The sequence below is a fragment of the Jaculus jaculus genome, chromosome 1 (genome assembly GCF_020740685.1).
Source record: "Jaculus jaculus isolate mJacJac1 chromosome 1, mJacJac1.mat.Y.cur, whole genome shotgun sequence".
NCBI lineage: Eukaryota > Metazoa > Chordata > Mammalia > Rodentia > Dipodidae > Jaculus > Jaculus jaculus.
This window is the reverse complement of record NC_059102.1, coordinates 311,826,090-311,838,751: the sequence shown is the minus strand read 5'-3', so window position 1 is coordinate 311,838,751 and position 12,662 is coordinate 311,826,090. Positions and strand designations below refer to the sequence as shown.

Below are 12,662 nucleotides of genomic sequence, written 5' to 3'. Positions count from 1 at the left end.
TTCTCTTTTCAGATGGCAGTGACATTGGGATGACTCAGAAGGCATCATGCTGCTGGAGTACTGAGTAATATCTTGATGTGGCTGAAAGAATGTAAGAGCCAAAGGAAGGGTAGGACTCCTTAAAACATGCTCCCCCCAGACACAAAATGGCCTGGATATCCATGACCTCACAGTGCCTGACACTACCTACACAGACCAGCATAATAGGAGGAGAAGATCATAACATCAAAATGAAAGAGAGACTGATTGAGATAGAGAGGGGATATGATAGAGAATGGAGTTTCAAAGGGGAAAGTGGGGGGAGAGAGGGCATTACTATGGGATGTTTTTTATAATCATGGAAGTTGTTAATAAAAAAATGAAAAAAAAAACCCACAATTCTTGGGCTGGAGAGATGACTCAGCACTGCAATGCCTAACAAGCTGAGTTTGATTCCCAAGTACCCATATAAAATGGTGCATGCATCTGGAGTTCAATTGCAGTGGCTACAGACTCACTTTCTCTCTCTCTCTCTCTCCCTCCCTCCCTCTGTAAATAAATAAATATTGTTTTTTAAAGCACAATTCTTTGCCTGGGAACACAGTTCAATGGTAGAGTACTTGATTAGTATGCACAGGGCCTGAGGGTCAATTTCTAATACCAACAAAAAATTATTATTTATAAATATATGGGAGAAAATTGAGCATTTCTTTAAAAGGTCACACATACAACATGCACTTGTATAACATGTACACATTTAATTAATATATAAATAAGGACTTATATTTACTATTCCAAAACAAGTTTCTAAGTGAATTACTAGTTCAAAATATGGTAAACACAACTATACCAATCAATAGAATTATAGAAAATAGATTGTATCCAATAGTGCACTATAATATTAGACAATAACTTAGGAAAAGTTAATATTGTCTTCATTTTGTAGAATGAGCACTCCAAAGCTCACCAAACACATCTGAGCATGCTATTTATTACTTGTCTCCCTTCTTAGAGATAGGGAAAAAGATGTCCAGGAATCATATGACATCTTAAAGACCACATCAGTCTTTAGCTGTCTTATCCAATATTCTGTCCAATACCTGCAAGAATAAATGCAAGAAGTGACTTTCTTTCCTCTTGCCTCTTTCTGTTTATCCGTCCTCTCTGTACTATTAAAGAGAAAAAGCAATGGATTGAGTTTTCTAGCCCTCAAATCACCTGCTAAAATGATGTTACAGCTCATGGAATTGCCAATCTAATTAGATTTTGACTCTACCTAAATTACTTTCAGGAATCCAGCCTCTTGGTTAAAGCATAAATAAGTGGGCCCTAGACTAAAACTCAGATATTTAAGTGACATCACAACACAACATCAGTAGATTGTTTGAAGATGACACATTCTTTAATTTACTGATTATTAGATATTAGGATAAAGTGTAACAGATGCCCCTGTGAAAAGCATTTTAAATTCAACAGCGAATGAAGCTGAATAAGAACACCATGGTTGTGTGGTAAAAATCAACTTCAGTACCTCAAATGGCAAATTTTTGGCCAACTTCCTTCAAAAAGAAAATCACTACCAGGTCTACTTAATGTCCTGGGTGTTTATGGGAAGAAGTGGTCATTCTAAAAATAGAAAATCAATCTATGGGAAGTTTAATTTCCCATATATCACAGGCATGATTAGTAAGGTAGGAAGAAGAGAGAAGGAACAGGAAAGGATCTGAGGGCACACTCTCTGGAGGGGGCTGCATCATAAAGCAGGAAGAGGCAGAGCCCGAGAAAGAACAGTCACGGGCCTGGAAGCAGGCAGGGTTGAGTGAGGAAAGTCCGCGATTGCCAGCTGTCAGTTATATTGTGCACTGTGGTCGCTTTCATCTTCCTTCCTGAAGACCTCTCAGCTAACCTGAGAGAAGGTCAGAGAAAGATCTGAGAGTCCTGCAAAGAAGCTTGGCTTGGGACAGAAGAGGTTTCAACTTGAAATGGCTTACGTATCCAGGGGTCCCAGCTCTGGCACCTCCATTCTTATTTGGCCAGCTGACATAGCCAGCCCATACACTGATGACTACATACAAGGATCTCTCTCTGTGTGTTTTTTTTTTTTAAATGTATGTAGTATGTGTGGTGTGGTGTGCTGTGGTGTGGGGGGGTATGCACATGTATGTGCTAATGCAGGACACTGTGTGCTAATGTGAGGTGGCCAGAAGAGAGCTTCAAGTGTCCCCTTCCATCCGCCATCCTTCCTATATCACCATTTGGGCTTCATCTTCGGATTTCAATTGCCCACTAAACTTTAGAGTCTTTACCTGATCTGTGTTGTCTCTCAGATACAACCCATGGACACACCAGCTCAGAATGATCTGTCGTGTCCAGGTTCTTGATGTCTCCTGTCAAGGACTGCTCAATTTTAAGAAACAGTGAGCGTCTAAAGTTAACTTAAGTAAAAGAAATTTCCTTTCTTTAATGGGTGCCTCATAACCCAAGGCAAGGAAATATAGCCAGCCCACACACTGATGACTATATAAAAGGATCACTCTCGCCGGGCGTGGTGGCGCACGCCTTTAATCCCAGCACTCGGGAGGCAGAGGTAGGAGGATCGCCGTGAGTTCAAGGCCACCCTGAGACTCTGTAGTGAATTCCAGGTCAGCCTGGGCTAGAGTGAGACCCTACCTCAAAAAACTAAAAAAAAAAAAAAAAAAAAGGATCACTCTCTGTCTTTCTTTCTGTCCTTCACTGTTATTTGTTTTTGAATGTGTACGCATGAGGTGGTGTGTGTGTGTGTGTGTGTGTGTGTGTGTGTGTGTGTGTGTGTGTGTGTGTTGTATGTGTATGTACATGTATGTTCTGATGCAGAACCTTGCATGTTTGAGTGAGGTAGCCAGAAAAGAAGTTCAAGTACCCCTTCCATCACTCACCCTCACCTGCCTATTTTTTCCTTGCAACTGTCTCTTACCTGTTCCAGCAATTCTCCCAGTCTCTACTTCCACAGGACTAGGGTTAGAGACTTAAGTGGCCATGCTCATCTATTTAACATGGCTTCTGGAGATTCAAAGTGGGCAGTCTCCATCTTCCTCGGGCCTTTCCTCATGGCCAAGTCATCTCTCCAGCCTTCTCCACTGTTTATTTACACTGTGACCCTACCTCCTGCCTTTATTTTCTGTGGATTAGTTTCTTCTGCTTAGTCACTAGACCTGCAATCCACAAATAGACAGCTAAGCACCCCAAGGTTGTGCTCTTACAACTTGGAAGACCATGTTTTTTTCCTGCCTGTTATTCCAAATTTTCACACACTAGGACATTCTCATCCTCATCCTCAGCTATAACCAATGAAAAGTTTTCAAAGTTAAATTGTAACCATTTCAGCTTGTACTTTCTACAAGGCTGTTAAGAACTTCAGGTGAGATGGTCTGGTGAGATTGCTTAGTGATTAAGGCATTTGCCTGAAAAGCCAAAGGACCCAGGTTCTATTCCCTAGGACCCACGTAAGCCAGATGCACAAGGTGGCCCATGCATCTGGAGTTCATTTGCAGTGGCTGAAGGCCCTGGTGTGCCCATTCTATCTCTCTACCTTTCTCTCAAGTAAATAAATAAAAATATTTTTTTAAAAAAGAACTTTGGGTGAGAAAGGTATGACTGTGATTTCAAGGCTATTATCATCTTCCATCCCTCTGTCCTGCTGAACATAAATTCTGTTGAACATAAAGTCTACTGCTTACAACTTAGAGAGTATGATGGAGTAATCAAGCCTCTCAGAGATGAGGTGACCTGGTGTCTAAACTAAGTGGAAATTGTCAAGACAAAAACACTGAAGAAGGAAAAGACAAATGACACCAGGGAAGGCAATGAGATGAAAGTGTGCCTGCCATTGATAGCGACTGAGAAGTGGCCATGGTAATGAATAAAGAGGGAATTTGTCTAAGGTTCACCTTTTAACATAATGGAAACCTTCCTCTTTATATTGGACCCTTGACATAAACCAGGGTCAAAGTTCTCTTATTTAAATGCAAAACTAAATACACAGCCACCTGAGTGAACTTTTCACACCAAACCTCAAACTGATAGTTCCTTCTCCCTCTCACTGTTCTGCCCTAGCCAAACAGTGTCTCCACCTTCTCGGCTTTGTTTTTCAAGTCATTACAGTCTGACTTCTTTCTTCTCCACTCTAGGAAAGGTGCTGTAGCTGAGGTTAACAGTAACTTCTATCACTAAGCCTAGGGGCACATTTCCAGTCATTGTCTTATTTGATCTATCAGCAGTATTTCCTTCTTTTTTATTTTAATTACTTATTTGAGAGACAGAGAGAGAGAGAGATAAAGAGGCAGATAGAAAGATAGAAAAGAATATTTTTTTCATCAAAACTTCTCTTTCCATGGTTCAAGGAGACAGTAAACCTTCTGATAATTATTCATTTCTGGTCTCCCTTAATGAACTTGAAAAATCTCTTCTCAAATCTCAATACCATCATCTTATCTGCTTACTGCACTCACAGAAGTTCTCATCAGTGACTCCAAACTCTCCAAGGACTGTAACCTTCACCCATCTATCTGGCCAGTTGGCAACTTCTCTTCCATGCTTGGTGGTCAGTAGTCTACTGACATACAGTGGTTAACATGCGCCCGTGGTACAAATATCTTCATAGCACTACCATGTTGATAGCTTGCTAAAAATATTTATGTGCCATGGAAATTGGCAACCTCCTATCACAACAACTTTTTCCCCTTTTGGAGAACCTGCTGCTAAGGCTCCACAAATCTGGGAACTGGATGCATACTGCTCCTCCTTTTTCAACTTGGTTCCTCTGCAGGGGGTCCTACCTATGAACAAGGCCACCTCAATTCCAGTTCAGTGGGGTTTACAGTTACCCTCTCCTTTGATCCCAATGTTACCATCTAGTTCTCAAATCTTTAGTTCTAGATCATTCCCACCTCTTTCCATATCCATCCATCTCCACCTTGTCATCACAATGGTGCTTAGTTCAGCGGAACTAGGCAGGAGAAGTGATTATGTGTGGTACCAAAGGGACAAAAAGTATGTTTATAATGAAATGAAAGGGGGTCTGTGTTGTGTGAGTGTGGAGGGATAGACAAATGGGCCAATGATTGGGAAAAGGAAGAAAAAGCCAGCCAATAAGGAGTGAAGACCTTAAAAAGGCAATTGATTTTGACCCCAAAGCAATGGGTGCCCATGAAGACACAGTCAGAATTGTACTGTTAAAAGTGCTACTATTGGGCTGGACAGTTGGCTTAGCGGTTAAGGCACTTGCCTGCAAAGCCAAAGGACCTCAATTCGATTCCCCAGAACCCATGTAAGCCAGATGCACAAGGGGGCACATGCATCTGAAGTTTGTTTGCAGTGGCTGGAGGAACTGGCATGCCCTCTCTCTCTCTCTCTCTATCTCTCTCTTTGCCTCTTTCTCACAAATAAATAAAGAAAAATAAAACTATAAAAAATGCTACTGTTGTGTGGAGCAGCACAGAGAAGTGTTTCACCTGTAAGGAGAGGCATTCTGTAGGCTATTAGTTCCGCAGTATGCATCCAGTTCCCAGATTTGTGGAGCCTTAGCAGCAGGTAAAAGATGAATGTCCGGCTCTCCAAAAGGGTTTCTCAGAGGTCTAAGCTGTCCAGTTGTCTGTCCTTGGGCAGCATCTGCTCCTCAGTGCTAATACTTCCAGAATGTACTCTAACACATCCCTGCCAGTGATTGGGGAATAGAAAAGAAATGATATTAATTCTAATAACAACAATGCTAATAATTCCTCTTTTCACACTTACTAAAAAGACCCATTATAAAGCATGCTCACATGCCATGATATAGTTCATGCTGTCAGTTGCCCTGGCAGCATGGTCTACTCTTATCCCAATTTAAACAGGAGTAACCATGCTCAAAGAGATCCAATCACTGGCTCAGGTTCACTCAACTGTCCTAATGCTGCACAAATCCAGATGGAGACAGAACTTGAACCCAAGCATGCTAGCTGACCTATCCACACTCTTTATCAGAAACTGGAGGATTGTATCCCATACTACAAAAGTTTGGTTTGGGCAGAAACTCTCTAGAACCAAGAAAGAAAGGTGTGGTGGTACATGCCTGTAATTCCAGCATTTGTGAGGCAGAAGCAGGAGGATTGCTACAAGTTTGAGGGCAGCCTTGGCTATGTGGCAAGACTCTTTCTCACAAAAAAAAAGAAAGACAGAAGCAAAGAGTGAGAAAGAGAAGAGAAGGGGGAGGAGAGAAGAAGGGAGGAAGGAAAGAAGGATCATTTACAGAATCATGATCTTCCAAGCTAACAGCTTGTGTGTAATACCCCGGCACCAGGGATATGAGGAAGCCTGTTTGATTGAATGCTGTCACTCTCCGAATCTGTGCTTTTTCTTTCCACATGCCCCATTCTGAACCACCCTGATGTGAAAGTCTACACTTGACATGTCTGGAATCAAATGCTCAGGCACACAGAAAAATCTGGGCATGCTGTCCACCGGACGCCAGACCGAAGTGGCAGGGGAATGGGAAGAATTGATGCCAGGGCCAGCCAAGGAGCTCCTCTCCTGACACCTCATGGCAGCAAAAGGCAAGTGTACACAGTTATTTAAGCCTTTTCCTTTACTTAGTTGAACATTTCAGGAGCGAACTGCACGAATTGCTAAAATATCCAGTGATGGGTAAAGAAAAGAACAGCACAGTCTTCTGGGAGTGAGAAAGGTCTCTGCTTTAACGTGCATTTCAAAGAGAAGCAGGCTGTCCCGCGTAGTCTCTTCTGCAGGCCGAAATGCTTTATGAGTTTTGGGAGGAAAAAGGTGTATGTTTTGCTTTGTAGTTTTGCTAAACATTTAACAGCACAACAGAAAGTCTTTTTTTAAAAAAAACTGTCATCGAAATACCTGGAGGACAGAGTGATAGAAATGGCAAACACGGGCACACTCCAAACCTCTGAGCTGGACGTTTGGTCTGAGGAGGATAAGTAAGAGTCCCCGGGGTTACCACAGCTCTACCAACAGAAATGGCTGGGTTTTCAGGATGCTCACATCCACACTGGCAGTTTGGGACCATGCTTGCCAATTTTGCACATACATTTTGAGAAAGAGCAAATGAATCTGACTAAGGAGGACATGACTTATACAGATCTGACTTCATTAACAATGTACACATCTTGGTGTATATAAGCTGCATCTACATCTGTACGTTTATATGCCCATGGACTAAGCACATCAGGAGTTCTGCTGAACAGTTCCAGAATCATGTCCATGAGAGATGTTACCACATTTTCTTTCTTTCTTTTCTTTTTTTTTTTTTTTTTTTTTTTTTTTGGTTTTTCTAGGTCGGGTCTCACTCTAGCCCAGGCTCACTATGTAGCTTCAGGGTGGCCTAGAATTCACGACGATCTTCCTGCTTCTGCCTCCCAAGTGCTGGGATCAAAGGCATGCACCACCACACGCCTGGCTGTCAGCACATTTTCAACTAAGTCCATGGTGCTTTTAAAATAAACCTCCCTTAAGAAATACAGTGAAGTCTTAGGCTCCCTCATCTTCTGATTCAGTGAGATGAACATGGCCCCAAGTCAAGGGTAAAGTGCAGTGGATTGTGGAATACCTAGGCCCAGATCACAACTGTTTCCAGAATTTTACAGTTTGTGATCTCCTATGCTCTCATTCTGGGAGCAAAGTCTCTAGACCTTGAAGTCTCACCCACCTGCTTCCTTGTCACTGTATTTGTTATGAGGAAGATGGATTCACACCACACCCTCTCTCTCTCCTTCCCCAGTCTCCTGTCTATAGCTTCCTTCTCTGCCTTGGGCTTTGTCAGTTCCTTTCTCTACACTGCATCTCTTTTCGTTCCAAAAATAGATCACTCAATTTAGGAAGAACAATTAACCGGGAAGAAAAACCCATGTGCAGTATGGGGAGGCCCTGCAGCCTGTTAGGCAGGCAGCATTGGTAACACCAAGCTGCGGCTTTACTGGGGATTCTGTCTCATTCTTCAGTGCCAGCCTCAGCAGAATCATGGATTCAGAAAGGTCACACTGCTTTCCACAGGTCCCCAAACCTCCCCTGTCAGCTCTAAGCACATCCCGGAACACTGACACAAAGGAAGGACTTTACTGCTGCGATTTCACCTGTCTGTGCTAGATTCGCTTCATAAAGCACGGCTGGATGTTTTACGTGATTTCTCACCCAGTAAATATTTATTATCTTCTCAATACATTGGCCTGTCCCTTGAAACTTCCTATACCTGGAGTATTCTAACAGCTCCAGGGAGGTTTTCATTCAAGACCATAGTTATCTTAGAGCGGTGTTTCTCAAAGTGTGATCTTTACAAACACCCGAAAGAGAACCATCTGGGGTCCTATTAAAAAGGCAGATTGCTAGCCTACTTCTCAGACAGAAGTTACAGGTGATTCCAATGAGGTTAGAAATGCTAACTTAAGAATTCTTTAGGAAGACATGGCCTAGTTTACAAAGTTAAAGTCCCTCTAAAGCAATAGTTCTCAACTGAGAGGTTTTGACTTCTATGCAAATGGCTGCTTGGTTGTTAGAGCTGAAAGGAGTGAAAGGGTTCAGGGGCCAGATGTAAGGAGAGGCCAGAGACCCTGCACAATGCCCTGCAATAGACAGGAAGTCCCTCCACAACAAAGAAGTGTCTATTACAGAGTGTCCATGGTGCTGGACTGGGGACTCCTTCTGTAGAGGGAAGTTGTTTCAGATCCCAGTATAGAATTCACAATGTTTAGGCAAGAGTTGCAGTGTTTTGGGTTTGGTTTGATTTGTTAAAATAATAATAACAACAACAATAATAATAATTGGTTGGGCTAGAGCAAGACACTACTTCAAAACCCCAAAATAAAATAAAATAAAATAATTGGCTGGGCATGGTGGCACACACCTTTAATCCCAGAACTCAGGAGACAGAGGTAGGAGGATCACTGTGAGTTTGAGGCCACCCTGAGACTACATACTGAATTCCACGTCAACGTGGGCTAAAGTGAGACCCTACCTCAAAAAAAAAAAAAATAATAATTGGCCTGTATTCATTGTATATAATGATAGGTTTCATGAAGGCATTTTTATTCAAGTATATCACCTACCGCAAACATCTTCACCCTCCATAACCTCCCTTTACTCCTCAGTCCCCTCAGTGCCTTGGGAGCCACATGTGAGGAAAAGCATACAACAGTTGACTTTCTGAATCTGCCTTATTTTACCAATATGATCAACTTCAATTCTATTTTTCTTTCCTGAAAATGACAAAATTTCATCCTTCCTCCTTAAAGGATAACCACCCTCCCCAGCTTATATATATCACATTTTCTTTCTGCACACATCTGTCCCTGGGTGCCTTACCCTGCTCCCACAATTTGGCTATTATGAAGCAGGCTACAATATATGGATGTGCAGGAATCTCCGTATATAATGGCTTGAGCTTTCTTTGGATATGTACTCAGGAGTGGTATAGCTGTCTCATATGATAATTCTATTTTTAGTTTTTTGAGTAACCTCCATGCTGATTTCCATAGAAACTGGACCCAAGAATTTTTTAGTGGTTTAGATTAGCGATTTTCAAACAGAACCACCTAGTCAGCTTATTGATTTATGGTCAGCATATTTTAATGGGATGAGATGGACTAGAAGAGAATAGAATAATAAGGAAGAAAATTAATCAGAATATATCTTAAACTCAGGACAAGTATTCAGAGAATTTTTACTTCAGTTTCATTGTGAATTTAATTATAGTAGGACATAGGCACAGGAATAAAAAAATGTGTTTCTCTTATACACTGTTTTATTATCAAATATGATTTTAAAAAGCTCAGAAAAATGAATAAACCATAAATATGTAAAAATCAAAACAATAGATTTACTAGATGATGATGTAGGAGTACATTTTCCTGAAATCAGGAAAAAAAATAGTTAGGAACTATAGATAGATATGTCACCAAAAGGAATTTAAAAATACTTAATAAACATATAAAATGTACTATTTTCAATAGCAGTTAGAAATGGCACATTAAAATGATAAGATGATGATACAGCTACCAGAATATTCACAATTGAAGATATAAAATGCAAAGTTTAATAGGAGTACTAAAAATTGGAAATTTGGGCTAGACAGATGGTTTAGCAGTTGAGGTGCTTATCTGCAAAGCCAAAGTACCCAGATTCTATTCCCCAGGACCCACAAAAGCCAGATGCACAAGGTGGCACATGCATCTGGAGTTCATCTAAAGTGGCTGGAAATCTTAGTGTGCCCATTCTCTCGTTCTCTCTCCTCTCTCTTTCTCTCTTAAATAAATAAATAAAAAGAATGGGTTTAAAAAAGGAAAATGGGAAAGTTTACATTCTTCTGGGAGAAATCTGCATTAATACACATATTTGTAGAAAGCATCATTTAGTGACCCAAAACATCATAAACTTGCATACTGCCAATTCCACTCTGAAGTCGAAACCAGCCAGTGCTGCTCATGTCACTAGGTATAGAATGACCATCTCTGCATAAGACATGACTCATTCTAGAAAAACTCAAGGGTTCAAACAACAGAATCTATAAATCTGCTGGTATATTCAGATACTAAAATCCCATATGGTTACGAGAATTGATGGAACATATAACATGGATCTAACTGGGTAAAAGTAGCCAGATACCTAGAATACCATCCACACAAATTTAAACTATGGAAAACTAGCCTAAATTTATTAGGCACATACTTAAAACAAAATTAAAAAATAAAGGGTATTATCACCATAAAAATATGATAATTGTTGCATTTAATGAGGAGAAACAGGGTTGTGATTTGAAAGTTCATCTTGGATCTTTGTGATTCTCACTCAGATCAGCTTCTTGTCCTGGCAAATGTTTTCTTAATACGTATGGTAACTCACATACTTTCACATTCTCCATCTTATAGGCAGTATCATACTGCAATTGAAATTGTTACGTCCTAATTATTAATAAGACTGAGCAAATGTTCATGTTTATTGAATATTCAGCTAGCCTAGTTGGTAACAGCCTTTTTATATTTCTTGACCGTCTTAGTTTAGTTTCCTAACTTTTCTTTCTCCAAATTTATTGTTATAATTGACAAAGAGTGACTACTCTTGCACTGACTGAGTAATCTGCTCTTTTTTTTAATACATTTAGGAACTTAAAAAATACTCTCTGTAGCCAGCTAACTAATTGGTCTGCTTATCTGAATGTGTTTCTGCAGAAATGTAGAGAGCTGGCAATAGTGATGCCATGTTACAAGCCTTAAGGACAGTTGAGGTCATTAAGGTCCCTGAAAATGGCTACAATACCTTAATGTTGAAGCATTTTCATAAGACTTGATTTTAATGTAACTTATAAGTTTAATGAAAGCTAAGAATTAATAAATTGCATTTTTTTTGAAGAAAAAAAAATACTCTCTGTGCAGGCCATTTGTTGGCCCCATTTATTATAGATAATCTTCTCCTATTGTATACTTTGCATTTTTATAATCTTAGTTAATTTATTTCATTCCCTTAGCTAACTTTTATTTTCTTAATAATTTGATAAATGGAGTATCTCTTCCTTTATGATCAGTGTTTGTCCTATGCCATAAAGAATCTTTCCCTACCTTAAATTCACATGCATGAACCCCTACATGACTGAGAATAGTTATATTGTTCTATTTTCCACACAGGTACTTAGTCTACCTGGAATAATTATAGTGAGAAGTGTAAGTAAATGCTCATGATTCTTCCATTAGGAGCACTTAAGCGTCCAAGCTTACACGTGAAAGGGACTGTTCTCAGTGTCCCAGCTTACATGTGGAAGGGACTATTCTCAGTGTCATGGCTTACACGTGTAAGGGACTGTTCTCAGTGTCACAGCTTACATGTGAAAGGAACTGTTCTAAGTGCTCCCTCTTATAGATGAGTAGACTATTCCTTCTTCCTGAATCAAGAGAGGGAGCATTGCTAGTAACTGAAACTTTACATGGAACACAGAGGGAGAGTGAGAAAGGTGTGTGGGGGAGATGTGTTTCCTGATGCTAGATCCTATTCTATTCGTCTTGCATCTTCATTCTCCTTGCAATCATACAGTATTGCATCAATCAGTTTAAATTTATGTCTGTATAAAGTAAAGCAACCCCTCCTATCTTTGACTTCTCCATTGGGGTTTTGCCTCAGTAATTTGTTGTGTCCATGTAGATTTGAGAGTCAGTTTGGGATATCCCTAAAAATAATGCGATTTTTATTGGGAAGGCATTAACTACGTAGGCAAAAAATTATTTAGACACCTTAAAATATTATTTTTTTCTAACTCCAAACCTGATATATATCTGTATAAAGATCTTTCTAAATGTCTGCTCATTGTACATTAAGTTCGTTGCAAAAACATCTCATAATTTTGATTAGATCTAATCATAGATCTTGTTATGAAGTTATAGATGGTAACACTTTTAAAAAGTAGTTTTTGTTTGTGTTGATGCATTTAATCTGGTTTGTTAAAGTGTTTATTCAAAATTTACCTATCAATTTTAATAACTGAAATTTGGAGCTATTTATTATATAACTCATAAACAATAAAAATGTATTTCTTACCTTCCAGAATTTGCTGTTTATTCAGTTTTCTTTCCTCAACTCTGGGTAGACATTCATATGAAAGGTTGCATATATCTAGATATTAAACATACTTGTCTTGACCTCAGAGAAAATGTTTTCCACATGTA

General features: G+C 39.8%; 1 non-coding gene across 1 annotated transcript; it reads left to right on the top strand.

Moving 5' to 3' along the window:
- Nucleotides 1–11,131: 11,131 nt before the first annotated feature.
- Nucleotides 11,132–11,264, top strand: LOC123457877. Its single transcript, XR_006635235.1, has one exon. It is a non-coding gene; the product is annotated as a small nucleolar RNA SNORA33 (small nucleolar RNA).
- The last annotated feature ends 1,398 nt before the right edge of the window (nt 11,265–12,662 follow it).